Consider the following 23,629-nt stretch of genomic DNA (forward strand, 5'->3'; position numbering starts at 1 on the left):
ACACTCACACACACCAATTCTCAGAGACAAACACAAACGCAGACATATATACCTACACACAGACACACCAATTCTCACAGAGACAGACACACACAGTCATACATACCCAGACAGACACACACAAACACAGACATATATACCTACACACACATTCAGAGAGAAACACACAGACATACCTACACACACTCAGACACACTTAACAAGAGAAAGACACACACACACACACACACATAGCTACACACACGTTCACACAAAGACAGACACGAATTCACACTCACATGCACATTTACACACACACACACACACACACACACACACACACACAGCGTTACCTCCGCCAGGGCTCAGTGTGCCTGAAGGGTCTGAACACACGCCCAAGATGGTGGGCACAGCTCATTGGAGATGTCTGGCGCACCAGGGTCGGTTGGGTTGGGGTGGGACAATATGCAGAGGGAATTATTCCCTGACAGGAGGTGTGCCAAGACATGGGAAGACATGGGGAGGGTGGAGGATGTGGGAGGGCTAGACAGCGCACACCTTTCAGGCCAAAGGCCCTGCTTTCGCACGTCATGGCTGGGGATTTCTGGAGGAGGCAGGAGCAGCCGTGGAGCAAAGGAAAACAAACACGGCGACCTCCTCCTAGCGGGCAAGGCTACTCGAGAGGCAAGATTCGAGATTGTTTAATGTCATTTCCAGTACTCAAGTGTAAAGGAGAATAAACTAATGTTACTCTGCATCCGACACAGCAAAAACACAATCAGATAAAAAGCAAATAATTTAAAAAAACAATAAACATAAACACACAAGATAACTTAAATAAGATAAATGCTTAGATAAGATAAATTGATTGTACGTCCATAATGTGACACTAGGCACAGGAGTGTCTGTACATAAGGTGACCCTTACAGGAAATGATTATTTATTTATTTCAAAATACAACGCAGAACAGACCTCTAGAAGTCAAAGTTGCAAGTTCCCAAGTACCCTGGGGAAAAGGTACCGCCTGACTACACTATTTACACCTCTCATCGATTTTTTAAACTTCTATCCCGCCTCCTCTCACGCTTCGCCACCCCAGAGAAAACAGCCCAAGCTCGTCCAACACACACAAAACGGTGCAGAAACTCAGTGGGTCAGGCAGCATCTATGGAGGGGAATAAACAGTTGGCGTTTCGGGCCGAGACTCTTCATCAGGGCTGGAAAAGAAGAGGTTGAAGGTGGGGAAGGGGCGGGGGGAGCTAATTAACCATACCAGCCTGCTTATTTTTGGGATGTGGGAGCAAATCATGGGGCAGAGGGTGGCAGAGACAGAACACAGAACATTACAGCATAGGAATAGGCCCTTCGGCCCATCCTGTCGGTGCTGAACACAATGCCAAATTAAACTAAAGACCTTATGCCTGCACATGGTCCGTATCCCTCCATTTCCTGTCTGCCCGTGTGTTGATGTAACAGCCTCTATCGTACCTGCCTCCACCACCACCACCCCTGGCAGCACATTCCAGGCATCCAACACTCCCCCACACATCTCCTTTGAACTTTCCTGCTCTCACCTTGAAGCACGTCCTCTAGAATTTGACATTTCTACGCTGAAGATTCTGACTGCTTACTCTGATACATCTGCCTCTGGTAATCTTATAAACCTTTATCAGGTCTCCCCTCAGTCTCCACCACTCCAGAGAGAACAAGCCAAGATTGTCCAAGGTGTGTTCTTGGTTGGACAGCACATCAAAGATTATGGGAAGAAGGCCAGGGAGTGGGGCTGAGGAGGGAACAAGAGGATCAGCTATGATTGAATGGCGGAGTAGACTCGACCGGCCAAATGGTCTAAATCTGCTCCTATGCCTTATGGTCTTATGGACTCACAAGTCAGGCAGCATCTATGGAGGGGGATAATCGGTCAATGCTTCAGGCTGAGACCCTTCATCAGGACTTGCTAGGTTCCTGAGGCGTTTTCTGTGTGTTTGCCATGATGAGGTCCAAGATAAAACTGCTAAAAAACGATCCCTGGACACCTCCAGAGATGGAAGACCTTCACTACTGCTTTAAACACCAGCAGTGTAATGGGCACTAAGAAAGCCATGACGAGGCCAGACTCGAGCTGGAGGAGCAACAGTTCATACTCCGCCTAGGGAGCCTTCCAGCCTGGTGGCACAAACAGGCACCACAGTAGCCTACCGGCTGGCGAGACACTATTACCACTCCCACGTTCGGAGTTCAGTCATGGCACCATCTGTAAGGAGTTTATACGTTTTCCCCCTGAACCACCCAGTGGCCCCCCCCGCCCAGGGTGCTCCGATTTCCTCCCACATCCCAAAGGCGTACCAGTTAGTAGATTAATCAGCCATTGCAAACTGCCCTGTGATTAGGCTCGGATGAAATAGGTAGTTTGCTGGGCAGTGCAGCTTGTTGGGTGGGCAGGGCCTGTTCCTTGTTGTACCTCTAAATAAAATGAGAGAGAATCGACTTCTCTAACTTCTAGTAGCCTCTCCTCCCTGTCTGCCCCCATTCTGGTGGCCCTCTCAACCCTCTTGTCCTGTCTCCAACCCTCATGACAAGCGCATTACCTCCCTCTGGTTCCCACCTCCCCCAGCCACCTAGCTTCCCCCTCACCCTGTCTCACCTATCTCCTCCCCCTCCTATCTTCTTATTCTGGCTTCTGCCCCCTGCCTTTCCAGTCCTGATGAAAGGTCTCAGCCGGAAATGTCGACTGTTTACTCTCCTCCATAGACACCGCCTGACCTGCTGAGTTCCTCCAGTATCTATCTATAGAGATACAGTGTGGAACAGGCCCTTCAGCCCCTTCGAGCCGTGCCACCCGGCAACCCAGTTATTTAACCCCAGACCGATTAGCCTACTAATCAGACTGTGGGAGGAAACCAGAGCACCCGGAGAAAACCTCATGCGCACACTAGAAGGAAGGTACAAACTTGCATGCAGAGGGTGCCGGAATTGAACTCTGATGCCCGATCAGTAATAGCAACGCGACGCTGGCGTAAGACTATCCTTTGTGTATCTTCAAAGTTCAAAGTACATTTATTATCAAAGGATCTATACGTCAAAGAGCCTTGACATTGGGCTCCTTACAGGCAGCCGCAGTCGGAACTGTGCAATGTTTGTTAAAGGTGGCAGACACTCGATGTGTGTCGTGTTCTACGTTGTACACCTGGCTCCCAAAACTAATCCTACTCGAGACTCCATCTCCGCAACCCCGTCCCCAGCACCAGCTTCGACATGCAGCCGTGCTTGCGCAGGCGGAATGAGCATACGGACAGGGAACGCGAGAAGCACCGGCGATGAGAGGGGGGCAGCCCAGATCTCTGCGCAGAGGAAAACCCTAACCCTAAAGTTCAGGTTGACAGTCATCTGATCATACATATATACAACCAAACGAAACAACATTCCTCTGGACCACCGTGCACTCACTCAATACACATCACAGAAAACAAAAATACGTTTGTATACCACAAATAAGCTAATGAAATATAATTTCAAATACATGTATTAAAAGCACAGCACGGGCAAACTGTAAACAGCTCACTATCCTAGTGACGAGACCTCGGTGCTGGCAAGGTTTTCAACAGTCTCTCAGCCTTGGGGGGGGCGGGGGGGGGGGGAGAAGCTGTTACTCAGTCTGGCAGTCCCAGTCCTGACGCTCCTGCACTTCCTTCCTGACAGTAACAAGTCAAAGAGATTGTGGGACGGGCGACAGGGATCCTGTAGAAGCAAGGATGTAATGCTGAAGATCGAAAGGCATTGGTCAGACTGCTCACAATAGTTGTATTGTGAGCAGTTTTGGGCCCCGTATCTGAGAAAGGATATGCTGACACTGGAGAGAGGGTCTAGAGGAGATTCACGAGAATGATTCTGGGAATGAAAGGGTTACTCTACAGTATGAGGAGTGTTGAAGCGTTGGCTCTGCGCCTGTACTCGCTGGAGTTTAGAAGAATGGGGGGTGGGGAAGGAGGAGGATTTCATTGAAGCTTATTGAATATTGAAAGGGATAGACAGAGTGAATGTGAAGAGGATGTTTCCTATAGTGGGAGAGTCTCGGACCAGTGGGCACAGCCTCAGAATAGAAGGACATCCTGAGGAATTTCTTTAGGCGGAGGGTGGTGAATCTGTGGAATTCACTGCCACAGATGACCATCGCTGGGTATATTTAGAGTGGAGGTTGACAGGTTCTTAATTAGTAAAGGTGTCAAAGGTTACAGGGAGAAGGCAGGAGAATGGGGTCAAGAGGGATAATAAACCAGCCATGATGGAATGATGGAGCAGACTCGATGGGCCGAACAGTCTGATTCTGCTGCTACATCTTCTGGTCTTCAGCAGAGTGCACATCGAGGGGCTCTGTTTATAGGATACTGACAGAGATAGGGAGACTCCACTTGCTTTAACCTGCAACCTCTCTTTTAAAGTATCTTTTACACCTATCCCATTTCATTCCAACCCCCCCCCACACACACACACTCGTTCCATTACCCCTCCCACCCACCCCCACTCTGGGCGGGGTGGGGGCCTGATTAACCTACCAACCTCCTCACCATCAAGGACATCTTTGCAAGGCGGTGCCTCAAGAAGGCGGCATCCATCACCAAGGTCCATCACCATCCGGGACGTGCCCTCTTCTCAATGCTACCGTGGGGGAGGAGGGCAGGGGCTCCACAGACCCCTCAGTTAATGGGAGAGGCTCACTGGCATGAAAAAGGCTGGGAGTCTGAGGTACAGGAACCTGAAGAGCCACGCTCAGCGATTTAGGAACAGCTTTTTCCCCTCCGTCTCAACAGTTGACAAACAGCATCTCACCATTCCTCTGTTTGCAGGAGATTTATTTCTGATTGTAACTTATTGGGACTATTTATCGATTGGGATACAGTGAGGAACAGGCCCATCTAGCCTTCAAGCCGCGAGGCCCAGCAACCCCCGATCTAACCCGAACCCAGTCACGGGACGATACACAATGACAATCAAACCTACCAACCTGTATATCTTTGACTGTGGGAGGAAACCGGAGCACCCGGAGAAAACCCCACGCTGTCACGGGGAGAACGTACAAACTCCTTACAGGCCGCAGTGGGAATGGAACCCCTGGATCCCCAGTACCGCAGAGCGTCGCGCGAACCACTGCACTTTTACTGAACAAAACAACGAATTCCACGGTGTACGTCGATGATACGGAACTTGATTCTGGTGCTAATTCAGAGCCCCCTCGTTCATTGGGACACACACACATGTGGCAGAGTGGGGATCAAACCCCTGGTCTCCAGAACCATACAGAAAGCGGCCTAACACACAGCACCACTGATTCCCGCACCCCCCCCCGCCCCGAATCTGCCCGAGACGGAAGAGGACACTGCTCCCTCCAGTTCCAAGGACGCTGGCGGGGACAGGACACAAAAGCTCTTAGAGAGCGGAACAAAGGCAGCCTTGTTGGAGGCCGGGGAAACAATGGCAAGGGAATTCTCTCCGACTCACGTCGGCCGCTTGGAAAATCGTGTCTCCGGGGCACCGGGGCAAAGCATAACAGCATCTCTTTCCACCCTCCCCCCCTCAGAGATGGGGAAAGCATAGGTTGGGACCCACCTCTTCTCCGCCCCCCCCCACTCCAAAGGATTCTGTGGTGACCAGACAGAAAGAGGAAAGTCACGGGCTCTGGGTGGTACAACAGTGATCCACTGGGTCTGCCATCAGGTAGCCTGCGTGCCGATGGAGACGAGAGTCCCAGAGGAGGCGGTAATGGACTGCTGATACCAGCATATCATCTGGGCGGGAGGGGGATGACCGTGCTGTAGGAGGGGTGGTGAGGAGGGAGCGTCATGTGGTTGGAGGGGCAGCCAGCAGGGACTACTGAGCTGTCAGAGGAGCAACAAAGAGGGAGCGTCGTGCTGCAGGAGGGGAGGAGGGTGTGGCACGCTGCGGAGGGAGCGCCAAGCTGCATGAGGGGCGGTGAGAGGGAGCGCTACACTGCGGGAGGGACGATGAGGAAGGAGCACTGCGCTGTGGGAGGGGCAGTGAGGAGGGAGCGCCGCGTTGTAGGAGGAGTGGTGAGGAGGGAGCGCTATCCTGTGGGAAGGGCAGTGATGATAGAGCGTCACGCTGTAGGACGGGCAGTGAAGAGGAAGTGCTGCATGGTAGGTGGAGTGGTGAGGAGGGAGCACTGTCCTGTGGGCGAGCAATGAGAGAGGAAGGGTGAGAACCCTCCATCCCGTGCCATGTTCTGGGTAATTTTGTCTTCACCCTCTCTCATGCGACAGTACGGTACAGAACAGGACCAGGCCCTTCGCCTGCAGTGTCTACACTGAGCACAACATTTGAATTAAACGGAATCTCTTCTGCCCGGACGCGATCCATTTCCCTCCATTCCCTGCACTTTCCAGTGACTATACCAAAGCCTCTATCCTCCGCCGAAACACAAAAGTTTCTGCAGTTGCTGGAAATCCAGAGCAATGCACACACAAAATTCTGGAGGGACACAGTAGATCAGGCAGCATCTATGGAGGGGGAATGAACAGCTGAGACCCTTAACCAGGACTGGAAAGGAAGGGGGACGTCACAAGAATAAGGTGGTGTGTTTGCGAGGGGGGGGGGTGTTGGGAGGAGGGTGAGCACCACAAGTCGCTAGGTGATAGGTGAGACCAGTTGAGGAGGAAGGTGGGTGGGTGGGTGAATGATGTAAGAAGCGCTCTGACCATGAGGTGCAGACAGCGACCTGTCGATGGCGCTCGTCTGAGAGAGAGGGTGAACTGTCATGAAACACCCCACAGCCCAGTGCCACCAAGTACCATTCAGAAATTATATTTCGAGCTATGGCGCGAAACAGGGTCCAGGCCCACCAAGCCGCACCTCCAGGCAACCCCGCCGATTTAAGCCAAGCCCAATCCCGGGACAATTTACCACGACCAATTAACCTGCTAACCGGTACGTCTTTGGGACGTGGGAGACTGGGGCACCAAGGCGGTCACGGGAAGGAAGTACAAACGCCGGAATTGAACTTTGAACTCCGACGGCCCGAGCTGTAACAGCTTCACACCTCATCTGGCTAAAATCACCGGAACGGAGGAAATGATCTTATAAACACGAGACCATAATAATAATAATAAGACATAGGAGCAGAATTAGGCCATTCGGCCCATCGAGTCTTCCCCGCCAATCGGTCACGGCAGATACACCATCACTCGCAATCACTTTCTCCTGCCTTCTTCCCGTAACCTTTGATGTCCTGACTACTCAAGCACCTATTAAACTCCGCTTAAAACAACACCCAATGACGTCCTCCACAGCTGTCTGTGACAGTGAATTCCACAGATTCACCACCCTCTGGCTAAAGAAATTCCTCCTCATCTCTGATCTAAAGGAACGTCCTTGTATTCTGAGGCTGCGCCCCCCTACCCAGCCCTAGACTCCCCCCACTCTCCACGTTCACTCTATCCGGGCTTTGCAGACTTTATTCCTCACCGTAGATGCTGCCTGACCTGCTGAGTTCCTTCAGCACTCTGCGTGTAACGCTGGGTAATGAATTGTGCTCTGTCTCCGAGACCTTCCGTGTCTCTATTCACTCAAGCATTCATGACGCACAATCGAATGCCCTGCAGCCAAGGAGAGCAGGTCTTTTATCCCTGACTGCCCTTCCCCTCCCCTGCACGACACGACACATCCCACAGCGACACAGCCTCGCCCTGCATAATAACCTGTCGGGCAGGTCTGTAATATGGGGAGGCTCGAAGTGGGGATGACAGGCACAGCCTGACAGCGGTCAAGGCTGCAGTGAGCAGGGAGTGCGGCAGCAGGCCGGACAATTTGTCTGGGAGGCTCGCTCGAAGGAGTGTCTTCAGGGGGTGGAGACAAAAGGAAGGAACAAATAGAGAGGAACGGGGGTGGGGGAAGAGAGAAAAAGAAATAGGGACAGAAGAGAGAAGTGTAAAGTTGAAGGAGGCAGAAAGGGAGACAGATGGAGAGGGAGGAATGTGGAGGGACAGATGGGTGTAGGAGCGTGGCTCGAGGAAGGGGTGGAATGTGGGAGGAGGGGAGGGGAGAAGCAGGGAAGGGGAGCGAGTAGAGGGACAAGGGGGTGGGAGAGGAAGGGGAGGGGAGAGGGCAGAGGGAGGAAGAGGGGAACGAGGAGGGAAGAAGGGAGAGAGCAGAGCAGAGGAGGGGGAGAAGGTGGAGAAGGGAGGGAAGGGGAGAGGGGAGTGAGGATGGAAGCAGAGGGGAGAGAGGAGTGGGGAGGTTAGTGGAGAGGAACGAGGACAGGAGGGGGAGGGGAGGGGAGGGGTGGGGAGGAGGGGCAGAGGACAGCTGGGAGGGGAAGGGGAGGAGGAGAGGGGAGGGGAGGGGAAGGGGAGGAGAGGGGAAGGGGGGGAGGAGAGAGGAAGGGGGGAGGAGAGAGGAAGGGGGGAGGAGAGAGGAAGGGGGAGGAGAGGGGAAGGGGAGGAGAGGGGAAGGGGGAGGAGAGGGGAAGGGGGAGGAGAGGGGAAGGGGAGGAGAGGGGAAGGGGAGGAGAGGGGAAGGGGGAGGAGAGAGGAAGAAGAGAATGGTGGGGGGGACGATATCGAGAGTCGGCCAGCTGGGAGAAGTGGGATCGAGAAGGTGTAAAGGTGGGTCTGCCTGGGGTATTCTGGGAAAGGGAGGCTGAGAATGGATGAGGGGGAAGGGGGGAGTGAGAGGAGGGTGTAGGTGGGGAGTGAAGTGAAGGGTGAAAGGCAAAACTGAGGTTGGGGCATGATGGCGAGCCTCTCGCTTGTCTTCGCCACCAGTCAGCCCAACTGCCCCACTGAGGTGATCTAGCCCAGAGACGGAAGGGATGAGTGGGGGTGTGAGGGACAGCATTAAACTCTGACTCCATCTCCCTTGCCCTTCTGAGGGTCTGACGCGCATAACGCCAATTGTCGGGAGCGCGTACATGTGGGGGGAATTCACCCCCCACCCTGGCCTACTACCCCTCACCCCGACACACAAGTATTCATTGCCACTAACAACCAAGGCAGCCACCTCCCCCACTTCCCAGCCAGCCACCCTCGAGCAGCTAGAGGCAGGCTCACCGTACCCCTCCCCACCAGCCGGTTGTCAGACTGACCATACTCAGATGTCGGAGCGGCCAGGTGCCAGCGCGCGTTAGCAGCCGAAACCTGATCCTCAGCGCGGAGAAGTTGTTGGTCGTCGCCTGCCGAGCAGAATCGCCAGGCAGGTGATTGCACACGGAGCAAGGAGTGGAGGGAGGGAGGGAGGGAGGGAGGAGGCGGGTGGATGTGCCGGGGATAAAAGTCTGCCAACAAGCTGATTCGGGGGGGGGGGGGGGAGAGAGAGAGAGAGAGAGAGACACACACACACAGGCAGAGGAGGGAGGAGGATTTAAGGAGGAAGACCGTGGTGACTAAGGAAACAACCCTCCCTCACTGGCTAATTACTGGGTTGTCAAAAGGAGGAATCAGCTGGATAACTGACAGCAGCGGAGAGCCCGGCAGGAGAGATATTCAGTGTGTATATATACACACACACACACACACACTCACTCACAGACTGATATATACACAATCACACACACACACACACACAAACTCTAACACACATATACAGATGCAAACTCCGCCTGTGTCCACACTTCTCATACCCTCAGTGGCACAGTCCAAAGGGGCACCCTGTCCACTGGGTCCTTTGGTTGACAGTGGATCACAGCTTCCCCACACCTGACCATCCCCAGCATGAGAATGATTCCAGGAATGAAAGGGTTAACATACGACGAATCTTTGATGGCTCTGGGCCTGTACTCGCTGGAGTTTAGAAGAATGGTGGGGGGGGGTGGTTGGGGATCTCATTGAAACCTATCGAATACTGAAAAGACTAGATAAGAGTGGATGTGGGGAGGACGTTTCCTACAGTGGGGAACTCAAGGACCAGAGGGCACAGACTCAAAATACAAGGACATTCCTTCAGATCAGAGATGAGGACAGATTTCTTTAGATGGAGGGTAGTGAATTTGTGGAATTCATTGCCACAGTCGGCTGTGGAGGCCAAGTCATCGGGTATATTGAAAGTGGAGACTGATAAGTTCTTGGATAGTCAGGGCGTCAAAGGGTACGAGGAGAATGGGGTTGAGAGGGATAATAAAACAGCCATGATGAAATGGTGGAGCAGACTCGTTGGGCTGAATGGCCTAATTCTGCTCCTATGTCTCATGGTCTCAGAGACCTGTAGTGTAAAGAGTGGAATGGGAGCTGATCATTTGGACTGGTCAGAAAGAGAGGAAGGTGAAGGAGATGGAGAAGGTGCAGAGGAGATTCCCCAGGACATTTCGGCTATGAGGCGAGACCGGAGAGGCTGGGTCTGTTCTCCCTGGAGCAGAGGAGGCTGAAGGGGGACTTGATAGAGGTGGACAGAGTGATGAGCAGGAGTTTCTACGTCCTCCCCACGGCCACATGGGTTTCCTCCTGGTGCTCCAGTTTCCTCCCACAGTCCAAAAACGTACGGGGTTAAGGTTAGGGTCAGTGAGTCGCAGGCATTCTATGGTGGCACCAGAAAGTGTAAGGGTAGCGGGGTGAAGATATGTCTCGACCAAAGGAGGTGTAACGTGTTCCTTCTCTCCACCAGCCTGCAGGTCACACTTGGGCAAGGTGTAGCACCAGCCAAGCCCCCACCCCCTGGATCAGGGTCACTTGAAGCCATGGGAGCAGGTGGTGGATGGTCATATGAGCAGCTGGCACATATCACAAGTCCACTGACGCTAGACAGACAATCTCTGAAGAGTATTGGTAATGGCTGGGGTCACCCATCTTGTAAAGACACTGCCCAGAAAGTGGCAATGGCAAACTGCTTCTGTAGGAAAATTTGCCATAGGAAGACCATGATCGCCCACGTCATACGACACGGCACACGATGAACAAACCAGTGGTGTGGCCAAACCTGCCCCCAATACATCAAATCCAATTTTATTGTCATCCGACTGTACATATATACAACCAAACGAAACAACGTCCCTCTGGGCCACGACGCACCAGCAAAACATATATTGCACACAGCGCACAAAACAAAGTAAGTTAACAAATACAATTCAAAATGCATGTAGCGCGCTGCACAGGTAAACAGTAAACAGCTCGCTTCCTAGTGACAAGACTTCAGCAGTGGCAGGGTATTCATCAGTCTCACAGCCTGGGGGGGGGAAGAAGCTGTTACCCAGTCTGGCAGTCTTCCTCCTGATGCTCCTGTACCTCCTTCCTGACAGTAGTAGGTCAAAGAGATTGTGAGATGAGTTGAGGGGGAATCCTCAACAATGCTTGATAATGCTTGTCTGCAACGCTCCCGGTAAATGTCACAAATAGCTGGGGAGGGAGACCCCGGTGACACTCTGGGCGGTTTTCACTATCCCCTGTAGGGTCTTAGGGTCCAATGCCTCGCAGGTTCCGAACCACACAATGGTGCAGCCAGACAGGACGCTCCCGAAGGTGCTCCAGTCGTAAGTTGTTAGAATGGGGGCGGGGACCTTTGCACACCTCAGTCCTCGGACTGAGTTGGTCATTGACGCAAACGACACATTTCACTGTATGTTTCGATGTACACCAACGTGACAAATAAAAATCTAATCTTTAGACCCTGGGGGGCGCACTGCACGGCCTGAGGGGGTGGTGGAGGTATGGACTCTCGCTACACTGAAAAACTACCTGGACTGGCCAAAGCAGAGAGGGGACAGACCCAGTGCTGGGCAGAGGGACCGGAGGTGAAACCTGCTTGGTGAACAAGGTGCCGGCTCTGAAGTCTGTGAGACCATCTGAAACTCCACAAGATGCAGCTGCACTGTACAGCAGCTCAACACTCCGAATGCTCAACAGTGCAGCACACCCCCCTATGCTAAGCTCACTCATCACCCTCCCCCCCCCCGCAGCTCGCACTTCCTACTCGCCGCTCCACCACCACCCCCGCCCGCAGCACGGCGCTCCCCAAGGCAAAAGGGACGAGCTTCCGAGAGGCAGGCATGGGACCCATGGAGAAACTGGTTAATAGCTGACACCTATTAACCACCAACTAATCATTAACCGGGAAGGTTCTTGCAAATCTCACTCGATCAGTTGGACAACGCACAAGCACACACGCACGCGCGCACACAAAGAAACGTGCACAGGGACTCACAGACACATACGCACACACACTTACACAGATTCACACACACACAAACATACAGGTACACATACAGAGACATTCAGACAGATGCGCACACACACACACATAGACCAACACAGCAGCACATAAAGACCCTCAGACACAAACACACACAGATACATATAGATGCACACACGCACGCGCACACACTCACATAGGTACACATGCGTGCACACACAGACGAACGCATACAGATGCACATAAAAAAGACACACAGATACAGACTCAAACACACACACAGCCTAGCGAGGAAGACAAGAGCTCTCTGCACAGACTTGCTCCCCGGTGCCAGCCGCTGCCGTGACAGACAGCTGTTTACATACAGAATCCCCACTCTTAACTGCTTCAGAAGCACTTACAATTTCGAAAAGAAAAGGGGCCAGAGAATCAGCTTTGCAGAGAGCTCTTGACAGTATGACGCTCGGTGGCGCTGAGCCATCCGGGGTTGACTGACTATCATCCCACTTCCCGGGCTCGTTTGGACGCAGGTTTGACTCCCGTGCCCCAGGAGACTCCAGCAGATTGGGTGGGTGGGAGGGTGGGAACTGTTAGACCCAGGGAATAGACTAGAAATTCACACTGCCACCAGCTCTCCAGCTCCCCGCCTCCCTCCTCGGTCACATGGAGGGCTGCCACTGGGAACCTGACCCCGGCAAATTCGTTACAAGCCGGGGGAGACGAGACGCCGATGGAGACAGGGAAGGGAGGTGTTGGGAAGTGGCCAGCTGGAAGGGAGTGAACATTCGACTGCACACCTCTCCCCTCACTGGCCTTGGCGAAACCCAGGGCTGACACAGCAGATGTCCCTCTTGGCCAGGAGCCTGGATCAGAGAGACCTCACTCATCTGCTTCCCCCAACCCACACCTCTCTCTCTCTTTGCCCATCTCTCCTTCTGTCTCTTCATTCATCCCCTGTAGCTCTCTCTCTGCTCCCACCCCCCTCCCTCCATCCCTCTCCCCCCTGTCTCTACCTCCCACCCAACTCCCTTCATCTCCCCATCCATTTCCCTCCCTCTACCTCTCTCTCTCTCCCTCCTCTCCCCCTCAGCCCTCATGCTCCCACCTCCCTGCAAAAAGGCTATCGACCCAGTCCTGTACCCGTCTACTCTGGCGGTAACGGGGTGCTCGTCACAGACGTGGGTTGTAACCCGCTTCCCCCTCCTTTGGGAGATTGGGTAAACAACCTACACCCTGAGCTCTACACCCTCCCAGCGGTCGTTCCGTGGCCTCACTCTTCCCACTCCCACAGGGGCCCAGCTCCTACCCACTGACCCCAGTGAGAATCTGCCCTACACTCCCCCCACCAGGCCACATCACAACAGAGCATGCTGGGAACCCTCTCTGTTCCATCAGAGCGTGGCCACTACATCAGCGAGAGGGAGTGGTATCATTACAGTAAACACAGAGAGAGGGAGGGAGAGGAAGAGAGTGGGGAGAAGAGTGAGAATGAGAGAGCAGAGGAGAGAGAGGGAAAGGGGAGAGGGGGGTGAGAGGGAGGGGTGAGAGATGGCAGGGGAAGGGAAAGGAGGGAGGAGAGAGAGAAGGGGGAGAGAGGGGGAGAGGGGGGAGGGAGAGAGGGGGAGAGGGGGAGAGGGGGGGGAGGAGAGAGGGGGGAGGGGAGAGGGGGTGTGAGAGACGGAAGAGAAGAGAGGGAGGAGGGAGAGGGAGGAGGGAGAAGGGAGGAGGGAGAAGGGAGGAGGGAGAAGGGAGGAGGGAGAGGGAGAGGGAGGAGGGAGAAGGGAGAGAGGAGAGAACAGAGACACACGCAGAGAGAGAAACAGATGTACACATGTAGATACACACAAACATGCAGACACACCAAAACATATACATACACACATACACACTAACACATATGGACACAGACACACTGAAACACACACGCAGATGGAAACACAAACACACTTATATACACAGATGGACAGAAACACACTCACACTGAAAATCACAGTCACACACTCTCCTTTGTTCAAAGCAAGAAAATGCAGCCACATCCGTTTAACCCTTCCTACACCCTCCACCAGCTGACACAGGAGATGGGGGTTCCAGGCAGTGGGGGAAGGCAGGGCCACACCACTGCAGCTGGTTCCTCCAACTGCAGTAAAAAGCTTCCAACCCACCTACCGCAGCCCCCCTCCCCACAGGACTACAGCCCCAGGGAGGGGAGGGGAGGGGAGAGGCTGCACCAACTACCGGTGCTTGTGAGTGAAAGCCGCGCTGCTAATCCCGGGGAATCCTATAGCTCGGCTTTAGCAGATGACTCACAGAGTCGTACAACACAAAGAGAGGCCATTTGGCCCAACACGTCCCTACCCACCACCCCTCAGGTCCTGCTCAGGCATAGCCTGCCGCCACAACCTCCCCTGGCGTCTCAGAATGGGATCGGGCAGGAGAACGTGGCGGCGCCTGTGACGCGGCCACCTTCACACCAGTGAGACCAACCTAGGCTGGGGCAACTGCTTTGTCGAGCACCTTCGCTCCGTCCACAAACAGCAGGATTTCCCAGTGCCCAACCATTTTAATTCCTATCCCTATTCCTCTTCTGACATGTCGATCCAAGGCCTCCTCTTGTGCCATGATGAGGCTACCCTCAGGGTGGAGGAACAACACCTTGTATTCTGTATGGGTAGCCTCCAACCTGATGGCACGAATATCAATTTCTCCTTCTGGTAAAAATGTATTTTCCTCCCCCTTCTCTCTTCAGTTCCCCACTCTGTCCTCCTAACTCTTCTCAGCTGCCTATCGCCTCCCCCTGTGTCCCCTCCTCCTTCCCTTTCTACTATGGACAACTCTCCTCTCCCATCAGATTCCTTCCTCTCCAGCCCTTTACCTTTCCCACCCACCTGGCTTCACCTATCACCTTCTAGCCATCCTCCTTCCCCTTCCCCCCACCCTTTTTATTCTGGCATGCTCCCCCTTCCTTTCCGGTCCTGAAGAAAGGTCTCGGCCCAAAACGTCGACTGTTTATTCATTTTCATAGATGCTGCCTGACCTGCCAAGTTCCTCCGGCATTTTATGTGTGTTGCTCTGGATTTCAAGCATCTGCAGAATCCCTTCTGTTTAATCATTATCAGGGCCAGGAGCAGGGACGACCACACTCAGGTTGTACAGGGCAAAAGGGTCCAGACAGTTGAGAGAGCAGATGTAGTTCGGGGGGAGGGGAGCACTGAGTACCAAGTTGGGACGTTCTGGTCGCCTGGCTATAGGAAGCTGTCATTAAGCTGCAGGGGGAGTAGGGGCAGGAAAGATTCACCAGGACATTCCCGGCACTGGAGGGAGGAGAGACTGGACAGGGCCTGGAGGTGACCTGATATCATCATCATTATGTGACATGTCGTATGCTGTGGGCAGTCCTGGGCTTTCCATGCCCATGGTTGTTCTTGGCAAATTTCTCGACACAAGTGGCCTTTACAAGACGGGTGACCCCAGCCATCATCGATACTCTTCAGAGATTTTCAGCCTGGCGACAGTGGTTAAGTAACCAGGACTTGTGAAGCCATGGGAGATGGTGGAAATCATGTGACCTTGACTGGGGGCTAAGCAGGTGCTACACCTTGCCCAAGGGTGACCTGCAGGCCAGCAGAGGGAAGGAGAGCCTTACACCTCCTCTGGTGGAGACGCGTCTCCACCCTGCCAGCCGTAGTGGTTTATAAAACCACGAGGGGTGTAGATAAGATGGTGGTCAGAGTCTCTCTCCGCAGGGTTGGGGAATAAGAACTAGAGGGCACAGGTAAGGTGAGAGGGGAGAGATTTAACAGGAACCTGAGCAGCAAACTTTTTCACCCAGCGGGTAGTCTGTATATGGAAGGAACTTCCAGAGGAAGTGGGTGAAGTGGGTACCTGGACAACATTTAAAAGACACTTAGACAGGTGCAAAATTTTATGTATTGCACTGTACTGCTGCCACAAAAAAAAACACATTTCATGAGTGGTGATAAACCTGGTTCTGATAAGGGGAAGGGAGCGAGAAGCACCAGAGAGATATTCTATAATGATCAATAAACCAATTGCTTGGAATCAAGTAACCTTGCCTGGTGTCTCGGGGCTGGGTGTGTCTGCACCCACGCCATCCCTCACCCACCACAACTGCCCCCCCCCCCAGGTCCCGCCACTCCTTCTCTGCCACCTGTCCCACACCGCTCCCGCAGCACTCCATCCACACCATTCCCAACTTCCTTTGCTCCTGCCAGATATACAAACGCGCTCTCTGCTCCACGTTGACACACACAGTACTGTTACCGATATTCTGTGATTTACGGATTGGACTGTGGACTCTTTCAGTATTATGCTCTTAAATTCTGTGTTTCTACCCGTTCTTTCGAGGCCTGTTTACTCTGGATTTGATAGGTTTTTCTGCGTGGGGGGTGTTGATGTTCTTGTCACTGTTGGCATGATTTATTTGTTTGTGTGCATGGGGGGGTGGGGAGGGTTGATATTTTTCTTTGAACGGCTTCCATGTTTTTATTTGTTTTGTGGCTGTCTGGAGAAGACAAATCTCAGAGTTACATACTGCATACGTACTTTGATAATCAATGTTACTTGAACCTTGAACCAACATATATGAGCCTAAGACTTTTGCACATGGATAGAGGATTACAGGTAGGTGGGACTGGCTGAGATGAGCAGCCTGGGTCAGCAGAGATGAGGTGGGCCGAGTGCAGTGTGGCTCTGAGGCAGAGAAGGCCATGGTAAATGGGAACAGTATGCAATGGTTGCAACGATCTGGATGGGCTGAGGAGCCTGCTCTGTAACACATGGGCTGGAATCACACACAGGCCAAGGAGAGGATATTACATGAACCTGAGAAGCCAGCTGCTTCACGTTTACTGCGACTGAGCTCTCTGTAGATTCCCTCACCTCCCACCTCCCCCCCCATCACAACCCCCGATGTGCATTCAAGCAGCGACACAGAACGAATCTGCCAGCTCAGTGGGAACAGACACGGTCACAACACAGGGCAAATCGCAGACCCCACTCCTCGCCCACCGCACAGGACACTGAGAGGTGTTCAGCCCAGAGGCAACACACAAAAGGAAAGCCCATCAGCTCTGTCATCGTTGCGTCAGTGGAAAACACTACAGACAGCACGCGGGGCGGGGGGGGGGGGAGAAAGAGAGAGAGAGAGAGAGAGAGAGAGAGAGAGAGAAGAGGAGAGACAGAGGGGGAGGTGGGAGAAGGGGAGGTGAGAGAAGGAGAGGGGGCAGAGAGGAGACGGGAGGGGGAGGGGGAGGGAGGGGGAGGGGGAGAGAGGGGGGAGAGGGGGAGAGAGGGGGAGGTGAGAGAAGGAGAGGGGGCAGAGGGGAGAGGGGAGAAAGGGGGAGGGGAGAGAGGGGGAGGGGGAGAGAGGGGGAGGGGGAGAGAGAGGGGGAGAGAGGGGTGGGGGAGAGAGAGGGGGTAGAGAGAGGGGTGGGGGAGAGAGAGGGGGTAGAGACAGGAAAGAGAAGCCAGGGAGAGTGAAGAGAGGTGGAATTGTTACTGAAACCTGAGCAGAGAGCGCAGGGGAAGTCCTGGCCTGAAATCCCCCCACCTCAAACACCTGGTGTGAGCAAAAGAAATGGCTTCCGCATCTGCGCAGCCAACAGTGGCTCCCTTCAGAGCCGGGCAGTGTGTGCTGTGCATGGTGCGGGAATGTTTGAGAGATGTGGTCAGGCAGGATCCTCAATGGAGGTCTTTCTTCTCCTCAGGCCCTCCTCTGTTGACGCACTCCCTGCCACGCCAGCGGCCAGCGTCTCCGGGCTGCCTCTGTACAGCCAGAGGGCTGGCGGCTCAGTGCAGCCAGGGCTCTGGCTGGCAAACTGGGCTGTGGGCTCGACCCAGCAGGTTGGCAGTAACCGAGCTCTCTAGCGAGTACTCCATGTTCCTGCCCATGCTTCACTACCCACGAACACAGCAGCACGTCTCTCTCCGCCCCACAGTCTAATCACCATGCAAACCCTGCACTGTACGTCACCCTTCCACAATTCCTGTATACCATACTCTCTCCTCTCTCTCCCTCCCTCGTAAACTCTCTCCTCACTCTCATCTCCCCCTTTCTCGGTCTTAAGAGCATTCAGAAAGATTTTGTTGTGAGGATCAGTGAGTGGTTGGGCATATTGTGCATCGATATGCAGAAATAAAGTGAAGGAATGCTCGGGATGGGAATATTCCCTGAATCAGGCCACTCGGCCCTGACGTCCGTGCTGACTGTGACGTCAGTCTAATCTACTGACATCTACCTCAACTACGGAGACCAATAAGCAGTCAACATTCATCAGGATCTCAGCCCGAAATGTCGACCGTTTATTTTCCCTCCACGGATGCTGCCTGACGCATCGTTCCTAAAGCAGTTTGTGTGTACTGCTCTGGATTTCCAGCATCTGCAGAATCTCGCTAGTCTCTCTGTTACCTGCCTTGTCCATTAGTCTGTTTAAATGCCCCTTAAATGCTACCATTTTGCCTGACTCCACCTTGTCTCCTGACCACAGCTATCACTCTCTGTGTGGGGGAAAAAAACTTGCCCCGCCATCTCCTTTACAGATTCCCCCACCCCCCCCAACTTAAACCTCTGCCCCCCCACCCAGTGCACTCAGTGGCCACTTTATTAGGTACACCTGTACATTAATGCAAATATCTAATCAGCCAATCAAGTGGCAGCAACTCAATGCATAAGAGCATGCAGACATGGTCAAGAGGTTCAGATGTTGTTCAGACCAAACATCAGAATACAGGAAGAAATGTGATCTAAGCGACTTTGACAGCGGAATGATTGTTGGTGCCAGATGGGGTGGTTTGAGTATCTCAAAAACTGCTGCTCTCCTGGAATTTTCACATACAGCAGTCTCTAGAGTTTATAGAAAATGGTGTGCAAAGCAAAAAAAAAAATCCAGTGAGCGACAGTTCTGTGGGTGAAAATGCCTTGTTAATGAGGGAGGTCAGAGGAGAATGGCCAGACTGGTTCAAGCTGACAGGAAGGTGACAGTAACTCAAATAACCACGATACAACAGTGGTGTGCAGAAGAGCATCTCTGAACACACGACATGTCGAACCTGGAAGTGGATGGGCCATAGCAGCAGAAGACCATGAGCAATTACTCAGTCACCACTTTATTAGGTACAGGAGGTGTCCAATAAGGCGGCCACTGAGCATATATGACACTTCAACCCTAGGACAGGAATACTGGCTGTCTTCTCAGTCAATTCCTCACATAATCTGGTTGATCCCTTTACAGGAAGGCCGTGGGGGCTTTGGAGAGAGTCCAGATGAGGTTCACTAGGATGTTGCCTGGATGGTAGAGTTAACTAAGAGCTATCAGGAGAGGTTGGACAATCTTGGGTTGCTTTCTCTGGAGCGACAGAGACTGAGGGGAGATCTGGTAGGCATTTATAAGATTACCAGAGGCAGATGTATCAGAGTAAGCAGTCAGAATCATCAGCGTAGAAATGTCAAATTCTGGAGGATGTGCTTCAAGGTGAGAGCAGGAAAGTTCAAAGGAGATGTGTGGGGGAGTGCTGGATGCCTGGAATGTGCTGCCAGGGGTGGTGGTGGTGGAGGCAGGTACAATAGAGGCTGTTACATCAACACATGGGCAGACAGGAAATGGAGGGATATGGACCACTTGCAGGCATAAGGCCTTTAGTTTAATTTGGCATTGTGTTCAGCACAGACAGAATGGGCCGAAGGGCCTGTTCCTATGCTGTAATGTTCTATGTTCTGTCTCTGCCACCCTCTGCCCCGTGATTTGCTCCCACATCCCAAAAACAAGCAGGCTGGTATGATTAATTAGCTCCCCCCGCCCCTTCCCCACCTCCAACCTCTTCTTTTCCAGCCCTGATGAAGGGTCTCGGCCCGAAACATCGACTGTTTATTCCCCTCCGTAGACGCTGCCTGACCCGTTGAGTTTCTGCACCGTTTTGTGTGTGTTGGACGAGCTTGGGCTGTTTTCTCTGGGGTGGCGAAGGGTGAGAGGAGGCGGGATAGAAGTTTGAAAACTTGATGAGAGGTGTAAATAGTGTAGTCAGGCGGTACCTTTTCCCCAGGGTACTTGGGAACTTGCAACTTCGACATCCAGAGGGCATGCATTTAAGGGGTGGCGGGTCTAAAGGAGATGTGCAAGGTCTATGTTTCTTTACAGTGAGTGGAGGGTGGCTGGAACGTGCTACCGCGGGTGGTGGACGCAGATACAATGGAGGTGGTTAAGAGGCTGTTGGACAGACACATCGATGCGCAGGAAACAGAGGGAGATGGACTTTATGCAGGCAGAAGGGATTCGTTTGATTCGGCACTGTGACCAACGCAGACAAGGTGGGCCGTGTTACGTGAGAATGGAGCAAGACAACAATGGCACAATTGACTGGACCTCCTACACGCGGAGGGTTTCTCTCTTTTGGTGCCAGCTTTTCAGCGTGCACGTTTCCAGCTTGGCGAGCACAGCCATCACTCCCACATTGTAAACTGCCCATCGTGTACCTGTTACCAACACGAATCAGTAAAAATGTTTAATCCGACAATTCCACCGTCGCAACTGCTCCACGCATTACCTAACAGGCCGGAGGGCTGTACCATTCTATGTTCCAGGTAACTCAGTTTCCCGAAGCGCGGCGCAGACGCAGGATTGAGCTTTTTGGAACTGAGCCTGGTCCAGAAGGGAGGGGGACACGGCAATGAGTGCATACCGTTTCAAGGCCAGTGCTGAGGAAGGGGAAGGGGGTGGAGAGAAGGGCTGAATGGCTCCAGACTGTCCTCCCACCGGCACGGAGATGCTTACGAGGCCAATGAGTTAAACGTAAGCGGGTGGTGAGGGCTTCGACCCACTGAGTTTCTTCCACAGTCCCTGGGTCATGACCCACCCACCTCACCCCTCCGATGCCAGATCTTCCCTTGGGCAACCAGAGTTCTAGCCTGGCACCGGCCCCCCACCACCCCCCCAAGCTGATTTCAGGAATCACTCCATCTTCCTTGTAATTCCCAGCTTCACTGAATGCTTGAGCGCTCTCACACATCCTGACAGGATCAGCCCCCAGACCACACAATCTGTGCTCTTAACTCCTTCAGCCCTGGCTCAGAACCACCTGGGCAACCGAGGCTATTCCAACTGTTCTGCCTATATATGCACTGGGCTTGATATCTCACAGTGATCCCACTGTCCTGCTCTCCCCCCACAGCCCCGTGTCAGTCCCCAAACTGATCCCACTGTCCCACTCTCTTCCCACTGCCCCGTGATAGTCCCCAAACTAATCCCACTGTTCCACTCTCTCCTCATAGCCGTGTCAGTCCCCAAACTAATCGCACTGTCCCGCTCTCTACCCACAGCCCTGTGTCAGTCCCCAAACTAATCGCACTGTCCCACTCTCTCCCCACAGCCCTGTGTCAGTCCCCAAACTAATCCCACTGTCCCGCTCTCTCCCCACAGCCCCATGACAGTCCCCCAAACTAATCCCACTGTCCCGCTCTCTACCCACAGCCCTGTGTCCCTCCCCAAACTGTTCCACTGCCCTCTGTCAGTTCCCAAATTAATCCCAGGGCTATGCTCCCTCCCCACAGCTCACAATAATCCCACTGCCCCACTCTCTCCTCACAGCCCTGTCAGTCCCCAGACTAATCCCCTAACCCTGCCCTCTCTCCACAGCCCCCACTGCCCTGCACTCTCCCCACAGCCCTCTGTCAGTCCCGAGACTAATCCCTGCTCTCTCCCCAGAGCCTTGTACCTTTCCTGGTTTTGCAACGTTTAATCCAATTTGCAGAAATGCCTCAAATACTCCGGGTGGAACACCTGCAAATGATCTGGGGCCTGGGGTAGGGAGGGACACTGACACGAACATCCCACCGAGCCGTACATATTATCGCCGACGGATGGGTGTGATGGGGTGGTTAATCACATCAAAGCATTGGCACAGTGCATGCGAGGAGCCGTTTTGTGCTCAGAGAGTCTCTGTCCCGAACATGAGGTGTTAAACGAACGTGCGTCTGCACAGCACAACAAATCTCCGCCCCCCCCCCCCCCCCCCCACCGAAACATTCTTTCCCTATTAACAGCCTGGTGCGCTGCGTACTGAATGCCCAGGAGATCTGTCAGGCATTAATGTTTCAACAGATCTGCCTCAGCCTCAGAGTCTCAGCATGACCTTTGAAGACTGTGTGCGCACTCGGGGATGGTGCTGAGAGCGTCTCGTGTGAAGGTGACAGAGAGAGAGGGACAGAGACAGCAAGAGATATACACACAGAGACAGAATCAGAAAGACACTGATGGACAGAGAGAGAGAGGGAGAGAGAGGGAGAGAGAGGAAGAGAGAGAAAGGGGGAGAGAGAGACAGAGACAGCAAGAGATATACACACAGAGACAGAATCAGAAAGACACTGAGGAACAGAGAGGCAGAGAGAGAGACAGAGAGGGAGAGGAAGAGAGATACACACACACACACAGAGTTAGAGAGAGACACTGAGAGACAGATAGAGGGAGAGAGAGAGAAAAACACACAGACAGTGAGGGATATACACACAGAGACAGAAAGACGCTGACGGACAGAAAGAGAGAGACACACACACACAAAGACTGACAGAGAGACACTAAGGGACAGAGAAGAGAGCGCACAAAGTGAGAGAGAGACTCAGACAGACAGTAAGAGACAGTAAGACACTGAGGGACAGAGACAGAGAGAAAGACAGACACACACAGAGTCAGAGAGAGACAGAGACACACTGAGAGAGATATGCACAGAGAGTCACAGAGAGATACTGAGAGACAGAGGATGACAGGTAAATGGTGAAAGAGAGAAAGAGACACACAGATAGAGGACAGAGAGTCACAGAGAGGACAGTGATAGAAGGACAGAGAGAAAGAGAAGGGTACAGAGTAAAAGCGAGAGAAACAGCAGGAAGGTCATTCAGAGACAAAACAAGGGAGAGACACAGAGGGAAAGAGACTGTTAGTGCAAGTCAGAGAGAAGAGATACAGCACTGGACGGTGGGGGGGGTCTGTGAGAGGGGGTGTGTGTGCATCCATGTGTCTCTGTATGTGTCTCTATGTGTGTCCGTGTGTGTGTGTGTGTGTGTGTCTGTGTGTCTCTCTCTGTGTGCGTGTGTGTATCTGTGTGAGTGTGTGTGTGTGTGTGTGTGTGTCTACGTGTGAGGGTCTGTGTCTGTGTGTGAGTTTGTGTGTGTGTGCCTGTGTGTGTGTGTGTGTATCTCTGTGTGCATGCGTGTGTCTCTCTCTCCTGTGCGCGTGTGTATATCTGTGAGTGTGAGTGTGTGTCTCTGTGTGTGAGAGTGTGAGTGTGTGTGTGTGTCTCTATCTGTGCGTGTCTGCGTGCGTGTGTCTCTCTGTGTGCGTGTGTCTCTCTGTGAGTGTGAGTGTGTGTGTGTGTCTCTGTGTGAGTGTGAGTGTGTGTGTGTGTCTCTGTGTGAGTGTGTGTCTCTACATGTGTTTGTGTGTGTGTGTGTGTGTGTGTTTGTGTGTGTGTCTGGAGCTTGCCGACTGCCTGCAGATCGGAGAAGCCAGCCGCTCTC

At 53.1% G+C, this 23,629-nt stretch overlaps 1 protein-coding gene across 4 annotated transcripts in view; it reads right to left on the reverse strand.

Moving 5' to 3' along the window:
- Positions 1-23,629, reverse strand: part of LOC140190051 (methyl-CpG-binding domain protein 1-like) — a 160,978-nt gene that overhangs the window by 88,396 nt on the left and 48,953 nt on the right. Inside the window, exon 1 of one of the 4 annotated variants that reach the window (XM_072246485.1) lies at positions 9,074-9,153. The exons of the other annotated variants lie outside the window; for them this stretch is intronic. The gene's annotated coding sequence lies outside the window, so the exon portion shown is untranslated. Of the gene's footprint in view, positions 1-9,073; positions 9,154-23,629 lie in introns of those variants that run through there. 4 annotated transcript variants of the gene reach the window in all.

This window comes from Mobula birostris, chromosome 29 (assembly GCF_030028105.1).
Source record: "Mobula birostris isolate sMobBir1 chromosome 29, sMobBir1.hap1, whole genome shotgun sequence".
NCBI classification, from domain to species: domain Eukaryota; kingdom Metazoa; phylum Chordata; class Chondrichthyes; order Myliobatiformes; family Myliobatidae; genus Mobula; species Mobula birostris.